General features: G+C 35.6%; 1 long non-coding RNA gene across 1 annotated transcript; it reads right to left on the bottom strand.

Moving 5' to 3' along the window:
- Positions 1–381: 381 nt before the first annotated feature.
- On the bottom strand, positions 382–9,774 carry LOC126824614 (uncharacterized). The gene is made up of 5 exons (XR_007681580.2): positions 9,314–9,774; positions 8,725–8,885; positions 5,395–5,554; positions 3,718–3,864; positions 382–1,453 (listed from the first exon to the last, which is right to left on the bottom strand). It is a non-coding gene; the product is annotated as an uncharacterized LOC126824614 (long non-coding RNA).
- Between the last annotated feature and the right edge of the window lie 6,334 nt (positions 9,775–16,108).

Here is a 16,108-nt window from a genome sequence, read left to right as displayed (position 1 = left end):
GATTTTATCTTCTAACCTTCCCGTAAGTTATGATTTGGTTTAAATGAATAAAAGTAATAGATACAATATAATAGGCCATACATGTGATATAAAAGTATGTATGCAATAAAAAAGTATGTATGTAATATAAAATATGAATAAATACATACATATTGACGTTCAAAAAATGAATTATTAAAATGTTAAAAGAAATAATAATACGTAAATAGACATAGAGATCTTTATGTCTTGTAAATTTAAAATTACAATACTTATAATACCGACCATTCATGATAATTTAAGAGCTATCAATAACTAAGACAAGGCATGGCCCACGGGCTAGAACAGCAGAGAAGAAATGAAATGAAATGAAATGGGGTTTAACGTCCTACAGTGTGCTATAAGGGAAATTTTGCCCTGGCAGCGGCGCTACGGCCTACTCTTATATCGAATTCCAACTGCCAAGGGATCTTTTACGTGCACGTCAATGTGTACACGGGACCTCGGTTTTTCGTCCCATCCGAACGACTTGACAGCTGTCCTTGTCAGGCCCTCCGTCCTGCATCACTGACAAGGGGAAACCACGCCGGAAAATCGGGATGAACTTTCTCGGGCAATGCAGGGATCGAACACCCGACCTCCCTAGCGAGCCAGCGTCTTACCCACTTAGCTACGTGATCCCCCAGCAGAGAAGAGCATCTGCGGCGGTTAAACTTTCAAAGTTTTCTCGGGGACGGCAAATTTCCCATACCACGCGACGTTCGGCGCTCCATGGACTAAACGATTGATTGGTTGTTTGGAATTGAGAAAGACTGATTATTTCGTCAGTTATGAATATGAAGTTCAATACCAATTATGGGTTTATATTAGATTGTAAATTTATACTCGCTAGGGAATGAAATGGGATTTTTTAAAACGTCCCATGTTTCTGGTCAACTTGTGGACATAATGTGCTAAAATTGAAATGTGTACCGGATATCAGTCAGGGGTTCTTTTATGTGCATTTTAATGTGTTTCGTCACATATGGACGACTATGGATGCACCAACCCCCGAAAGGATTTTACATTTTCCGCTGTGGTGGGATTTACCGTCCAGCTCTAGTCGGAACTATGCCGTTGGTTGATTTTGAATTGGGCCTTAGTGACTATATTTCGTTTCGTTTCTAACTTTTTTTATGTTCTAATATTTTATTTGTGAATATTCAAAACCAGTCTAATGAGATTGATACCCACAATAATCAGATAGTAATGGTCAGTTCTGAATGTAAATTTAGAACTTCCTTTCGGATTAGTATCTTTTTTGTCTACATAAATATTGAAACAATGCTAATCTTTATTAGAAAATTCAACGTAGAGAATATAAAGAAAATATATAAAATAAACTCAGATGATAAAAAAGAGAAATTAAAATCGTTTATTTGAGATAAATCTCGCACGTTTAGCACGTCCTCTTTTATTACAAGTAAACCACCACCTGAAATAGACAGAAAAAAATCTTATTAATGGTAAAGAAGATAACTGCATGAAAAAGAGAAATCGTTCCCATTATACAAGTATCAAAACTGACACTAAACCTTCCTGAGGACTAACCATTTGAAAAAGTCCATCAAGCCACTCGAAAACCCTAGATGGTTGACTTTCAGGCAACGAAAATATCATTTTTCTGCGATAAAATCACACCAAGGTGTCCTACTCTATTGATCCTTAACATGTATGTCAAATTTCACCTAAATCGGACACACGCTTGTTGGCTCTAGACTGTCCGCAAACAAATGTGGACGAATGGCAGAACGACGTAATTTACCCACAGAAAGGCGTACGCTCGATGAATTTCAGTCGGTGCAATCTGGCGAAAAAATACGCTCCTCTGCCCTTAGCATAAGATGTCCACATTAAAATGTGGGCGTATAAAATCTTCTCAATCGGTCCAGTGGGTAAAATTCTGTTAAAGAAAAACCGAAATTTTCAACCAATCTAGAAAAAGACCGCCATTTTGGAAATTCAAGTGGCTAACATGAATTTCTTAATAAATGACCATATAAACATTTGACACCTTTGCAAATTTTATTACTTCTATACAGATTTGAACAGTTGTCTGCCTCACTATCAAGTATCCTCGCCAAGTATCTGGTGAAGGATCAAGTTCAACATATAACTTGGTATCATCCGCATAGAGGTGGTAATTAAGACCCATCTCAGGGATCATATCTCGAATTGGTGCAGTGTATGCTGTGAACAAAACCGATCCCAATACGGATCCCTGGGGAACACCAAAATCAAGAACTTTAGGCATTGATTGAGATGCATCAATAACAATACTCTGCTGTCTTCCACTCAGATAGGACTGAAACCATTTCAGTGCGTCTCCGGATATACCGTATCGAGTTTCAAGTCTCCCGAGTAGGATTGATTGAGCTATCGTATCAAATGCCGCTCTCAAGTCCAACAAACCTAGCGACACCGGTTTCTTCCTATCCAAGCTGCATACGATATCACTGTGACCACGAAGTAAGGCGGATTCCGTACTGTGCCGTTTTTGTATGCTGATTGAAATTTTTCTTGGAGATTGTTTTCACACAAATGATATTTAAAACGATTAAGGACAATGTTTTCTATAATTTTCGAAATGAAAGATTAATTTTTTAGCACATTAGGATCAAGGGTTGATTTTTAATGAGGAGCGTCACATGGGATGTTTTAAGCGTTTCACATACTTCTGCGCCTACTAAAGACGTGTTCACGATTTGGGTGATCACTAGAATTAACTCCACTTCGGACTTCTTTAGTATGTATCCATGTTGGCAGAGGATCGAGGGGACATGACTTTAGGGCTGATTTCTGAATTGTTTCTCTTATCTCATCTTCTGTTGCTAGACAAAAGTTCTCAAGTGTGCAACCTTCAAACTTTTTCTCAAGGAATATGTTTGTTGGTTTATTTACACTTGTCGAATGGTGGAGACTGTCGTGGAAAAATTCAGAAAATTGATCTGATAGGCTAGCATCATTTTGAATCGATGGCAGAACTTTTGCTTGTCTTGGTTTTAGCAGACTGTTTGTAATTTTGTAGACTTCACGTGGATTATGTTTGTTTGATAACAGACAGTCCTTAGTGAAGGATCGTTTAACCAATTCAATTAAATTATTAGTGGTAGTTCGAGCCTTATTGGAAATTTGTCTGTGAATTTCCAGATTGGTTCTTCTCTATGTTTTCTCGGCTTTCCTGCGTTTAACCTTAGTAGTTTGCCATGACTGTCTAGTCGTAAATTATAGACCTTTATGGTTATAGAATGAATGGATGAATAGAATGGAGTTTAACGTCGTACTTTTCTACACCAATCGTGCTAATGAAAACGGACATACATACAGTGTGCTTTGCCGGGTTAGCAATTGAAGTTCAACTGTGGAGGATTATCTTACATACATCCCACGCCAACATGTAGGTCCTACACGTATTTACAACCAAATAAACTACAATTATTGTATTATTTATGGCTTAAATAACTTATAATTGTATTACTGGATAAAGTAACTGAGACTGTATTTATTTTACCTCAATCATTATTTGATATTACAAATGTCACATCGTAATGGTGTTACTGTTTCACACAGTTTCTGGCTATTATACCCGGCCGTCTTCCTTATCTCGATTGGCGCAAAAAAGTAGGACGTTAAACCTCTTTTCATTTTTGGTCACTTGAAACAATTACATTTGTATATAACATGAAGATAAATACAAACCCCTTCTTTAGACAGGTTTCAACATCGAACACTTTAAAACAGGGTATCTCTAGAATATTGAAAAACAAATGACCGACTTCATTGCCAGCTTTCTCTGTGGTGGCTTTGAGACAGTTGTAAAAGGTGTTATCACAATCGCAGTGGGATCTACAATACACAAGAAAAGGGTGTAATTTATAAAGATGCTCTATGTATGATGTAGATACAGAGAGCTGCGTCCGATTGTTGAAAGCTTCGTTAACTTGCAACGACTCGTTACCAATTGAGCATTCAGTGGTGTCTACTGGTACGTGCATAGCTGTATTTTCCTTTATTTTAGCTTGAGTCATTCTATGTTTATAGTCTGTGTCTACGGCTGTATGCCGTCTATGACTTACCATGTTTTTATTTTGCGAAATTCAAATATTTTTCATATATATTTAGCCAGGTGTGCCGCTATTTTTTCATGTGTTCCAAGGTGTGCCGTTGCCAAAAAAAAAAAGGTTGAGAACTACAGCTTTATGTGTCGGTATAACAATGGCATTAGTCGGCTGTCAGTATACCCTTAGTAAAAGGTCCTATAAAATACCACTGTAGTTTTCTATAAAACATGCTGAAGAGTTTGGTGGGGGGGGGGGACATCCCATTTTCTACAAAATTTAGGGAGCCTTTAGGAAATAACGGACCCAAATATGGCATTAGTCGGCTGTCAGTATACCCTTAGTATAAAGTCCTATAAAATACCACTGTAGTTTTCTATAGAACATGCTGCCGAGTTTGGTGTGTGTGGGGGGGGGGGGCATCCCATTTTCTACAGAATTTAGGGGGCCTGTAGGAAATAACGGCCCTAAATATTATACAGATTCCGTGGTACAAATCTTATAGTTTTTACAACAGATTTAGGAAATTCTAGAATTATCATTTTGTCTTTAATCAAGTTTTATGAACAGACTGTCCAGTTTTCCCACTTTCTTCCGTTTCTCGTTAATACTAACTTCTATAAAGTTGATATACATGTACATGTACATTGAATTAAAATTTTAAAATCAGCCAATGCCCAAACTGTCTTCTCTTGGATTAACTTTAATCAGTACGTTAGCTAATTGACTTTCCAGCAATAGAAATTTAACGGACCGTTAACAAACGACACGTTAGCAAGGCAACGACCCATTAGAGTTTGAACAACCGGTCCCTGGTCGTTCTTGCTATAATGAGCACTGGCCTACTAAACAGAGAAGCATTTTGTACCAGGTCCGTTTAACTGGTTGAAAACCACTGAAAACAATACTGTTTACGATTAGCAATGAATCTGAAAACATGTCTATTACATTTAAGCGATGGGATGAGAGACCGGGTCCAATTCTGCATACTATCTAATTTGATCATTTCAGATGTAACTTTATTGTCAAATCTCGACAAGTTAAGAGAAGAGTAAATTGGATATTTGTTAATAAGATATCTCCAAAGTTATATTGAATCTACTGTTATGATAGAGTTTATTATTAATAGTGCGGAATTGACGTCTGCTTAATATTTAAAAGAAAATTTATTCCTATCACCAATCAAAGTTACAAGTCATACCACAATTCAACACTTTATCAACAAATCGAAGATGGTTAGCTTCCTGAAACAAAGTGTTTAATTAGAATTGAAAAACGAAGAGTGGTGATTTTTCACAGAAATTACAACTAGACTTACTTGGAGATTAAACCATAGTTAGTTAAACCATGTTTTGATTTGAATGGTAGTATATAGTCTGGGCAATAATCATGTTCTCTACAGCATTGGTCTGTTTCAGCGTGTTCACCTAAATCAGAATAATTTGATGATATGTTACCAGCGCCGCACCATTTGGTTCCTGGGAAAAATATAAAATAACAAACACTTTAAAACTTCATTGCCAATATATAAATAATTTTGGCCAAGCAACTTTTCCTGACTCTGTCGCAATGTACCTCCTCAATTAAAATCCTAGGCATTTATTTTTTCCTTTGACACAAAAATCCGTTATCAGTTGAACTTTGAAAATCAACTTAATGAACTAAAAACCAATTGATATTGATGGGTAAAATAGTTGTAACTTTTTGTCTTTCAACTACAGTCACTTTATATTCCTGATTATTTTGCCGACAAATTAAACACATTTTTATACAATTTTCTACGGAAAAGACACTATAAAATAAAAAGGGAGGTAATTTGTAAGGACTCCTCTCATGGTGGTTTAAAAATGATTGATATTCATGAATATTTAACTTGTAAATACTTGCTTTGGATTAATAAAATATTCCCAGGTAACACTAGTCCATTGTTTAAAATAGTTTCATTCTGCATTTCACCCTATAACCCTCTACTTTGATCTGGAAGTAATTCTAACCGTAAATATGCAAAATTTAGTATTCATTTCTCACAAACTGGTATATTATATACAATTCAAAAATATGGAGATAGAGTTCCAATAACAAACCAAGTAACGTATACAAATAAAAATTTGATTAACAAAACAACCAATGACACTTTGCAATTCTTGAGTAGAAATTCAATATTTACACAACTTCCTTAACTATCCAACCAAGGCACTTCAGTCCAGCGAAAAAACTCCTTTCTGGGGGTTTGAAACTTGCAATAAGTAAATTATGCAAAGATCACAAATTAAATATTGAAAACGAAATACTAAATATCTCGCGTGCGAGTAAAGATGATTATCAATTAAGAATAAAAAATAATTTGAATCTATTCTATAATGTTCATTCAGACACACTTTAAAGTCAAAGGATATTTATTTTGAAAGAATTAATGTGTAGTTTATTAAACCAACTGATATATTAAAATGGGAAGAATATTTAGGTAGACAAATAGATGAAAAACTATAAAATCGATATTTAGTAATAATATTTGTACATATACAAAAGTTGGGATTTTCCAGTTTAAATATATACACAAAATACTATACACAAATAATCGATTATCTAAAATTGGAAAAGTCGCTTCTGGTATATGTGATTTCTGCCACAGTCTGAAACTGAAGAGCATCGAGCATCTATTTATTCAATAGAATATACAGTAATCTATCCCCTTCTGTCATACATTTTGGATAATACATTTTACATGATGATATTAACAAATTCGAAAACAAATCCCAATTAAAATTCAATGTAATTCTTCTAACAAAATATTTCATTTTCAAATTAAAATGTATAGGTAAAACACCGGCCAACGAACATTATATGGCTTTTAAAGGGACTATCCCAATTTGAACAGAGTCTCAAAAATATAGAGGAATGGTGTATGTACCTTGTCTCCAAATTTCAGCTCAAAATATTGAACGTCAAAACCGCTTATCGAGACACCTAACCGTTTTAATTTCGGGTCGATTTTTCAGCTGGGTGACCTGATAATCGATCGCCTTTCCTTTAGAGGTCTATACAGTGCAGGGCCCATGTGCTGTACTTGATAACGAAATGTAAATTTCACCTACACCTTATTTTTATAAAATAAAAGTCTGGTTTTATCCAGACACAGTATAATACAGCTTCGGACACCGGTCAACATTTCCATATGAAGACATATATTGAGTTAGTTTCTCGGCCCTAAGTAGAGGATTTTAAGGGTTTTTAACACAAAATTAAGCAGTTTTATTCACCAAAATATAATCGGGTTTTGCCCTTTAAGAAACAAGATTGAACTTGAACCCTAATTTGAGTTCAAAATGGCAATCAGATGGTATCCGATTTTCCACAGATTTGAATCCGATTTGTGGTTCGACGGCCGTTGATGATTAACCGTAAAAAATGGATAATCGAGACTGTCTATTATCGTAACAACTATAACAATGACAACCGAGACTATAGTGTTATTAAAATACGGATTTCTCGGCTTAGAATGGAATAATTTGACTGAAATTTTCAGTACATCCCCTTTACATTATCTATTTTTTAAGTATTATAGCGAAAACTGCCAGCTCTTTATCTAATCTTCCATAATGCCACTTTAAAGGAAAAATTTAAGACACTTTTTTTTACCTACCAAAATCGGTTGAAATCCATCGTAATGTCGCAAATTTAAAAACTTACAATGGTCGGATATACGTCGTATGACGTAAACCCGTTGGGCTGTTTGTCTGATGAGCTAGAAATGGTGCAACTTTCGCCATGGCAACATCTCTAAAACCCACAACGCCAGTCCGTAGAATTTAATACTGTTAAACACTGTTGGGATTAATGGAAAACTGTGTATTTTAATGACAAAAAATAACATCATTGTATGAAACACGGAGGTTTAACAATACAGACAGCTTTATGGTGTAATAAAACATATTTAGTTATATATACAGTAAACAACAGTACAGTGTTCTTACCGTTGTATAATTATATCAGTTGTATCGTGGTCTATAACCATTGTAAATATTGAGAGAGAGAGAGAGAGAGAGAGAGAGAGAGAGAGAGAGAGATGGGTTTAACGTCCACTCGACACAAACTAGGTCATTTCGGGACTAACATATGTTTTTTTTAAAATTTTATTTCAAGAATTCGCTTGCGCATAGGGGTCTTTAGCAGTGGGAGGAAACCACGAGGATAGACAGGCGACCCTACTCCTTGTCACGTACAACCGGGGATTCGAAACCACGCCAGTCAACTCAGTGACAGACTTTATGATACAGCGGGCGCACGCTAACCATTCAGCCATCCAACCCCCTGTAAATATTGAACAAATATACCAAAAAAGAAATAGAAATTATTCAACAAAGCCCATTCCCTAATAGTGTTGAATTTTCCAGTGTCATCAGTGCCCAATTTTTGTAAAGGTTGATTTAACAAAACCCCACATCGGTATATGAAAGTGTGTGTAAGGGTGTGTGTGTGTGGGGGGGGGGGGTGAAAAAATTACTCCGTCGATCGTAATTCATCGGATACACAAATCTAAAAATGAATCTTGTAATGCGTAACTTATACTCCGGACTTTTTTATGGTTGAGGGCAGGGGAAAATGAGATACTTCCAAAGAAAGAATTTAAAAAACAATTCCGACATACCCGGGTAAATTAATTGTCTTTTATATCTCTTTGTGGTGGAGACTTTTAAAAGAGTGTTAACATTTGTAGTACAGGATTTGATGATGCTATGGATTTCCTGGTGTGTGATTGGTGTAACAGCTGATGATTTCTCTTCCTTCAGTATTTGGTTTATAATATCTCTAATTAACAAAATACACAGCCATTATAGTAATTTACTTCAAAATAAACAATACTAAATCTGTATTAAGCTATAAACTTTTACAAAATATAAAGATAACAAACCCAGCTTACAATTTATTGTACCACAGATTTCTATTTTGAGGCCTCGGTCATTTACTGTTCAAGCGACACGGCTTGAGACCTGAACAGGAATAATAATATTGACTTTAACTTTCATCTTTATCAGTGATTCTGAATTTCCACCAATTTATTTCTAGCTACAGATCCAATGAGTATAGGTTTAAGAAATTTAAAAAAAAGTCTTGGTTGTTGTTTGCCATAGAAACAGTCATCAACATATGTATTATAATGAATAGTTCTGTCAGGTCAGTATGTCGGCAAATACAAGATTATAGCTACATATTACATAATTGACACGAAAACTTACCTGTGTCCGTATACATAACATTGTTCTGTTGATCCCGACCCCTCAATCTCTACCAAGATGTCACCAGATCGGTAAAACATGGTTTCTGCTGCAACAGCACATAGCATAGCCATACACATGTACATAAACTGTCCTATATTACTGGCTACAAACATTGGTACGGTAGGCGAAACACTTTGAAAACGAAACCTTAATTGCTCACGTATACTTTTTTTTGTCGTTTTCACATGAAGCAAACCGTTATATTTGTCAGTTTTAACTCGCATTTAGTTTTACCGCAAATTCTTATTACACACACAAACTCAGTCGACGTCTGTGTAAAAAATCTAGCCACAGAAAATTTTACCGCAAAAATTTAGTTTACAATCCGTGTGTCGTTTGAAAGAATTTGTGGACACTTTTACTTGTCAAAAGTGAAGGAAGGGTTGAAATCTACTACCTTATATAATAAGTCAAGACACGTCAGTCAACCAAATCAAATATAAACTGTATCCTGTTCTTCTTAACAACACAAAACGTGTTTCACTCTTTACTTATAAAATATCGTTGCTTAAAGAGACAACAGCCCTTTCCGAGGTCTTTCTAGGCTAATTTTAATATCATTTTTAATTCACTGACAGTTGATTGTATAGTTATATGGAATGTATGCGTGTGCAAAATTTGAAATAAATATACCAAACCATATATACTTTCAATTTACGAAACATTATTTACATTCATTTTGTCTCTTTAAAGTGAAGGTGTCTACGTCTCGAGACAAAGGTTAAAGTTGCCACACTAATTATAAGAGTTCAGTTATCTACCCTTGTCTATTAGTAAGTGCAGGGGGACTGCACCATACATAATTTACACAAAACATATCTACGGACAAGACACAATACAAAGAAATCACAAACAAACGAACATATCAAATTAAGTGAATGGATCCGGGGGCGTCCACTGCGCTGTACAGTCCCAGTCTGTAGTGATACAGACTTCACTCAAAATCGAAAACAAACACCCAGGAATATAACCCAGAGAAAACCATTGTGTAATACCAGCATGAGTCATGATCTGATATATGTCACATGAAATACGAATGTAAAAATATTGAAGTAAAAATTACCTATACAAGTAACCATATCAGTGAAATGTATACTTCCCCCCCCCCCCCAACATTGATCATCATGTTAAATGACGTTACATTCTGGTCACCTTTTAGGACATGTATTTGTATTTTTTTCAATAAAAAATGAAGATTGGGCTATTATTAACAATGTCTGAAACAAATTGAAAATGTTAAAATGTAAACAAAACCACTGGTTAGTGTTTAATGAATTTCTTTCATAAACCGATAAGCCTGGGTTACAGGTACAATTTGAGTTTTCATGGGCTACCCGTTGGGAAAAGTGGATTTGCGTAAAGCAATGAAATCTGTACCTTGCAAGAAAGTTTAAATCAAAATATTCGGTCATTCGAAAATAACCACAAAACTTAATTAATCACGGTGTTAAGCAACTGATATAAAGTCTTTTTTAAAAGATACCTTCCCACTAACAAACTGTGATTTGATGATATATTTGGACAAACACATATTTAGACTTATGTATGTATCAAAAGTTTGCTTAAAATCTCCCTCAACATACTTTACGCTCAAGAAACCCCATACTGCAAGAATCTGCAGTAGTCTTGTATGTCAATTCACTTAGGGAGAACTCATTTTCAAATTGTATTTGTCTCTGTCCATTTACCATTAATATCGAGGATTAAGTAAATTCATGGATTATCCCCTGTCAACTTCTTTTTCTCCCGTTTAATCGCAGGTTATACTGTGCGTTTAACTTAAGCCTCTCAATGTTCTCATAACTGTTAGTCATCGGACCAACACGAGAAGCGCTCAGTACGTCACTCGAGCAGACAGGCTGACAGTCAGTGACACCCATACATATTTATCTTGTGAGCCCCATGAGTGTTTTTCCGTGAATCCGGTATTTCCAATAAGAGTGATGTCTCTACTTTTCATGTATACCAAATTTTGTAGAGATGTATATTTAAGGTATTTCATTGCTCAACTGAATGCAAACATTCCTTATCTAAGAAGGATCATTTCAAACCAGGAACTGTGGGAAAGAACAAAATAGAAAACAACAGGTGAATTCACTAAAGTAGGGTGCCCCACCATAAATAAATATCTCGACAATTACACCACAATATATATATATACCAATCTTTAAATCTGTTCCGCACATTTATAGTCACTAAATAAACGTTCATATTGTACATAATAAGCTAAGGAAGCTAAAAGTTTGTATTTCTCCGAATAGGGCCATAAAAACATAACTAGAATAGAATTAAAGGTTTCTTCTTTTCACGGAAAATTAACCGGATTTATTCACTGATATTCATAGAATCTTTCCCTATTTTTCAAGTATAATATTAATATTGAATTAAAATAAAATAAAACCAAGTACGAACAACCCAAACCATAAGACAGAATTCGAAGTCCTAAAAAACGTTATAGGCAAAATAGTGTATTCAAGCAAAATAGTGTAATCAGCAAATGGACTGCTCCTCGTGTACAAAATACACGACAAACAGTGGTAACAGGTGTCCGGAAGAGTAAGCTTACCCTGCCTGGCGCCACACCCGCCATAGCTACATCCAAACTATTAGGCGAAATGAACTATCGGTATGCAAAATGCACGCGATGAACTGTGTCAACGATGTAGTAGACATTATCAGGGAGATAGTAATAGTATACGTGTCAATTAAATATAATCTAGAATAATAGCCGAGAGAGACACGTTATATTTACCAATCAAATCAATATGACGGCCATAAAACTTGTTAAAGGTTTTAATAAGTTTAGTGCGCAAGTGTCCTTGTAGTTGAAGCTTAGATGACAAACGCGTCGATCTACTTACAAAAATCAGAATAAAAGGAACAAGCTCTCGCGTAACGAATTAGCTGAGTCACAAACACTCGGTATATAGCCTAGTAAGGGATCAGAGACCATTTACATCATGTGAATATTTACAAAAGTTAGATATACGTAATCCCTGTCGAATTAAAAATATTGAGCTATATAAATACAGTTGTTCATAAATACTGATTACAAGTACAGGCTGAATTCCTATTACATGAATTCAGAAGATCGCAGAACTGGATGGATTGTAAGTCATTGGATTTGTTTAAATGGAGGTTGAAATCCCCAGCAAACGTCTGTAGGTCATTCAGAAAGTCTGAGATCTCAGTTAGGAAATTGTTTCAATGGCATTTAGTAATTGAACTGGAGTATACAGGTCACAATTCTATGGAATACAATTACTGCTTATTACTGAGCGACGTTTCGACTAGGCTTCTCTAGTCATTATCAAGCAATGATAAAATATGAAAATATGACAAGATAATATATACATGAACACAACAATACTTAGTTAATGCTGACCAACCAGAGATACCCCTTAATAACATGTACAAAGGGAATCGAGTAATTTATGAGAAGTTGAAAACCGTCATTTATAAATTGTAAGGTGTTATCCGGTCCTTCACAAATACGCAGGTTTGGAAGTATGGTGACCAAGTTGAGATTTGCTCTATTGAATATTATCCAACAGTTCTTTGGACCTTTCGGTTAAAACACATACGATGCTTTAAAGCGACGATTCTCAGAATGTATATGTTAATAGGTATGTTCTAAATAGTTTTTGTCGCGGATAATAGATTATTTCCTTTTGAAAACGAGAGTAGGTCAAATGTGGACTAGTTTTTACCTGAAATTCATATTGTGTGAATTTTCAATATTATAATAATGATACGTACCTTCTTACCCCCACTAGATGTAATAAACATTTCATGTGACATATAGCAGGTCATGACTCATGCTGGTATTACACAATGGTTTTCTCCCTGGGTGTTTGTTTTCGATTTTGAGTGAAGTCTGTATCACTACAGGCCCGGGACTGTACAGCGCAGTGGCCGCTTACGACTAGCCCCCGGATCCATTCACTTAATTTGATATGTTCGTATGTTTGTGACTTCTTTGTATTGTGTTTTGTCCGTAGATATGTTTTGTGTAAATTATGTGTGGTGCAGTCCCCCTGCACGTACTAATAGACAAGGGTAGATAACTGAACTCTTATAATTAGTGTGGCAACTTTAACCTTTGTCTCGAGACGTAGACACTTTCACTTTAAAGAGACATTAACACCCCCAACGAGAAAATAATGTTTCGTAAATTGAAAGTATGGTTTGGTATATTTATTTCAAATTTTGCACATACATTCCCGCGTACAAACTGGGTGATTTAATGGTATATATGGACTAAAAACATATTCAAACTAATTAATTTGTCATAATTTTGCTTCAAATCCTTCTAATACATTGTAATACAGGAGAGTTCATTGCATACATAAGACGATGTTGTCTTAATCGCTTACTATTTATTACAAATATCGAATCCTAATTAAATTCTCGGATTATCCACTACCCGCGTCTTTTCCGCCATTTTTATCTCAGAAAGTGTTGTACGTCTAACTCTTCACAAAGTTTATTAACTTGTACATCAAGCGCTAAATGTTCGCGTGTGACCTTTGACATCACGCGTACAGAAATTCCTAATCGGGCTGTCGATTAGGGGTACCCTTACATTTTTGTCCTATACGCTCCATGAGTGTTTTTCGGGGAATCTAGTATTTTTCTAGTAAGATTGGATATCTCTACTTTCCATATATACCAAAATTGTCATACTTTTATTGGAAATAACCACCCGTATACTTTTCTGGGAACCCATCTTTAAGGAAGAACTGGGGCCTGTTTCACGACATTTTAACTAAGATAAAATCGAAATTTTAGTAATTTGATTGGATAATATTAGACTGATTGTAGTGCTTAGCAATCAAAATTGAAGTATCTACTAAAATTTGGATTTTATCTTTAGCTAAAATTTCGTGAAACAGGACCCAGGATAAAGTTTATATTTGATTTAGTTGACTCACATGTCTTGACTTATTATATAAGGCAGTAGATTCAACCCTTCCTTCACTTTTGTCAAGTAAAAGTGTCCACAAATTCTTTCAAACGACACACGGATTGTAAACTAAATTTTTGCGGTAAAATTTTCTGTGGCTAGATTTTTTACACAGACGTCGACTGAGTTTGTGTGTGTAATAAGAATTTGCGGTAAAACTAAATACGAGTTGAAACTGACATATATAACGGTTTGCTTCATGTGAAAACGATAAAAAAAAAAGTATACGTGAGCAATTAAGATTTAATTCGTTTTCAAAGTGTTTCGCCTACCGCACCAATGTTTGTAGCCAGTAATATAGGACAGTTTATGTACATGTGTATGGCTATGCTATGTGCTGTTGCAGCAGAAACCATGTTTTACCGATCTGGTGACATCTTGGTAGAGATTGAGGGGTCAGGATCAACAGAACAATGTTATGTATACGGACACAGGTAAGTTTTCGTGTCAATTATGTAATACTAGCAGGATACCCGGCTTCGCTCGGGGGTCATAACTCCGAAACCGTAAGTGGTAGACTAACGCCATCTGGCCTATGTTACTCTGCCTATGTTACTCCCCGGTCCGAGCTACCCCTATACCCCAAATTTCAGACTCGGGGCAGACCTAGTGTAGCCGCCAACCCCGAACAGACCGGCTTCGCTCGGGAGTCATAACTCCGAAACCGGAAGTGGTAGACTAACGCCACCTGGCCTATGTTACTCCTCGGTCCTAGCTAACCCTATACCCCAAATTTCAGACTCGGGGCAGACCTAGTGTAGCCGCCAACCCCGAACAGACAGACAGACAGACAGACAAACGACAGTCACAAATATATATATAGATAGATGTAGCTATAATCTTGTAGACCCGACAGGGCTATTCATTATAATACATATGTTGATGACCGTTTCTATGGCAAACAACAACCAAGACATTTTTTGAAATTTCTTAAACCTATACTCATTGGATCTGTAGCTAGAAATAAATTTGTGGAAATTCAGAATCACTGATAAAGATGAAAGTTAAAGGAGCTAAATCGCTAATATTTGGGCCCTAGAAATTGACACAAAATACGCATATAATAATGTAATGTGAATGTATATAAACTGATTTACATTCAACCGTTTCTGTTTTTACTGTAATTTCTAATTAGTTATTTTCGACGAAATACGCCAGAAGTCTCAATAGAATGGTAATCTTTAGCGCCTGGTTATTCCAATCTGCACCGATGATATTTATTGTGCATGCTCTCCAGATAAGAATATAGCGTCACCATTTGACATGACTTGTGGAATATGTCTAGCCGCGTTCTTTGAGTCCCTTGCTCCAAATGGCACTGAAACGCATTATGGTACACGATTCGTGTACCAATGGTAAAATGTTTATTTTTTCTTGAATATTGGATATCAGAAGCCCATCTTTTCCCTGTAAGATCAAAAGACCAATGTTGATTTGAATTGCCAAATAATTCGTGTTTTCAATGACGAAGATTTTTGATGACATTGAGTTAGAGACTTAGCTACTTTAAAGTCAATATTATTATTCCTGTTCAGGTCTCAAGGAATGTCACTTGAACAGTAAATGGCCGAGGCCCCAAAACAGATATCTGTGGTACACTAAATTGTAAGCTGGGTTTGTTATTCTCGCTACCCTAACTTTGTATTTTTAAAAGTTTATAGCTTAATACAGATTTAGTATTGTTTATTTTGAAGTAAATTACTATAATGGCTGTGTATTTTCTTAATTAGAGATATTATAAACCAAATACTGAAGGAAGAGAAATCATCAGCTGTTACACCAATCAC

The sequence above is a fragment of the Patella vulgata genome, chromosome 6 (genome assembly GCF_932274485.2).
Source record: "Patella vulgata chromosome 6, xgPatVulg1.2, whole genome shotgun sequence".
Lineage (NCBI taxonomy): Eukaryota > Metazoa > Mollusca > Gastropoda > Patellidae > Patella > Patella vulgata.
Note: the sequence above shows the minus strand (reverse complement) of the source record. Positions and strands in the feature narration are given on the sequence as shown.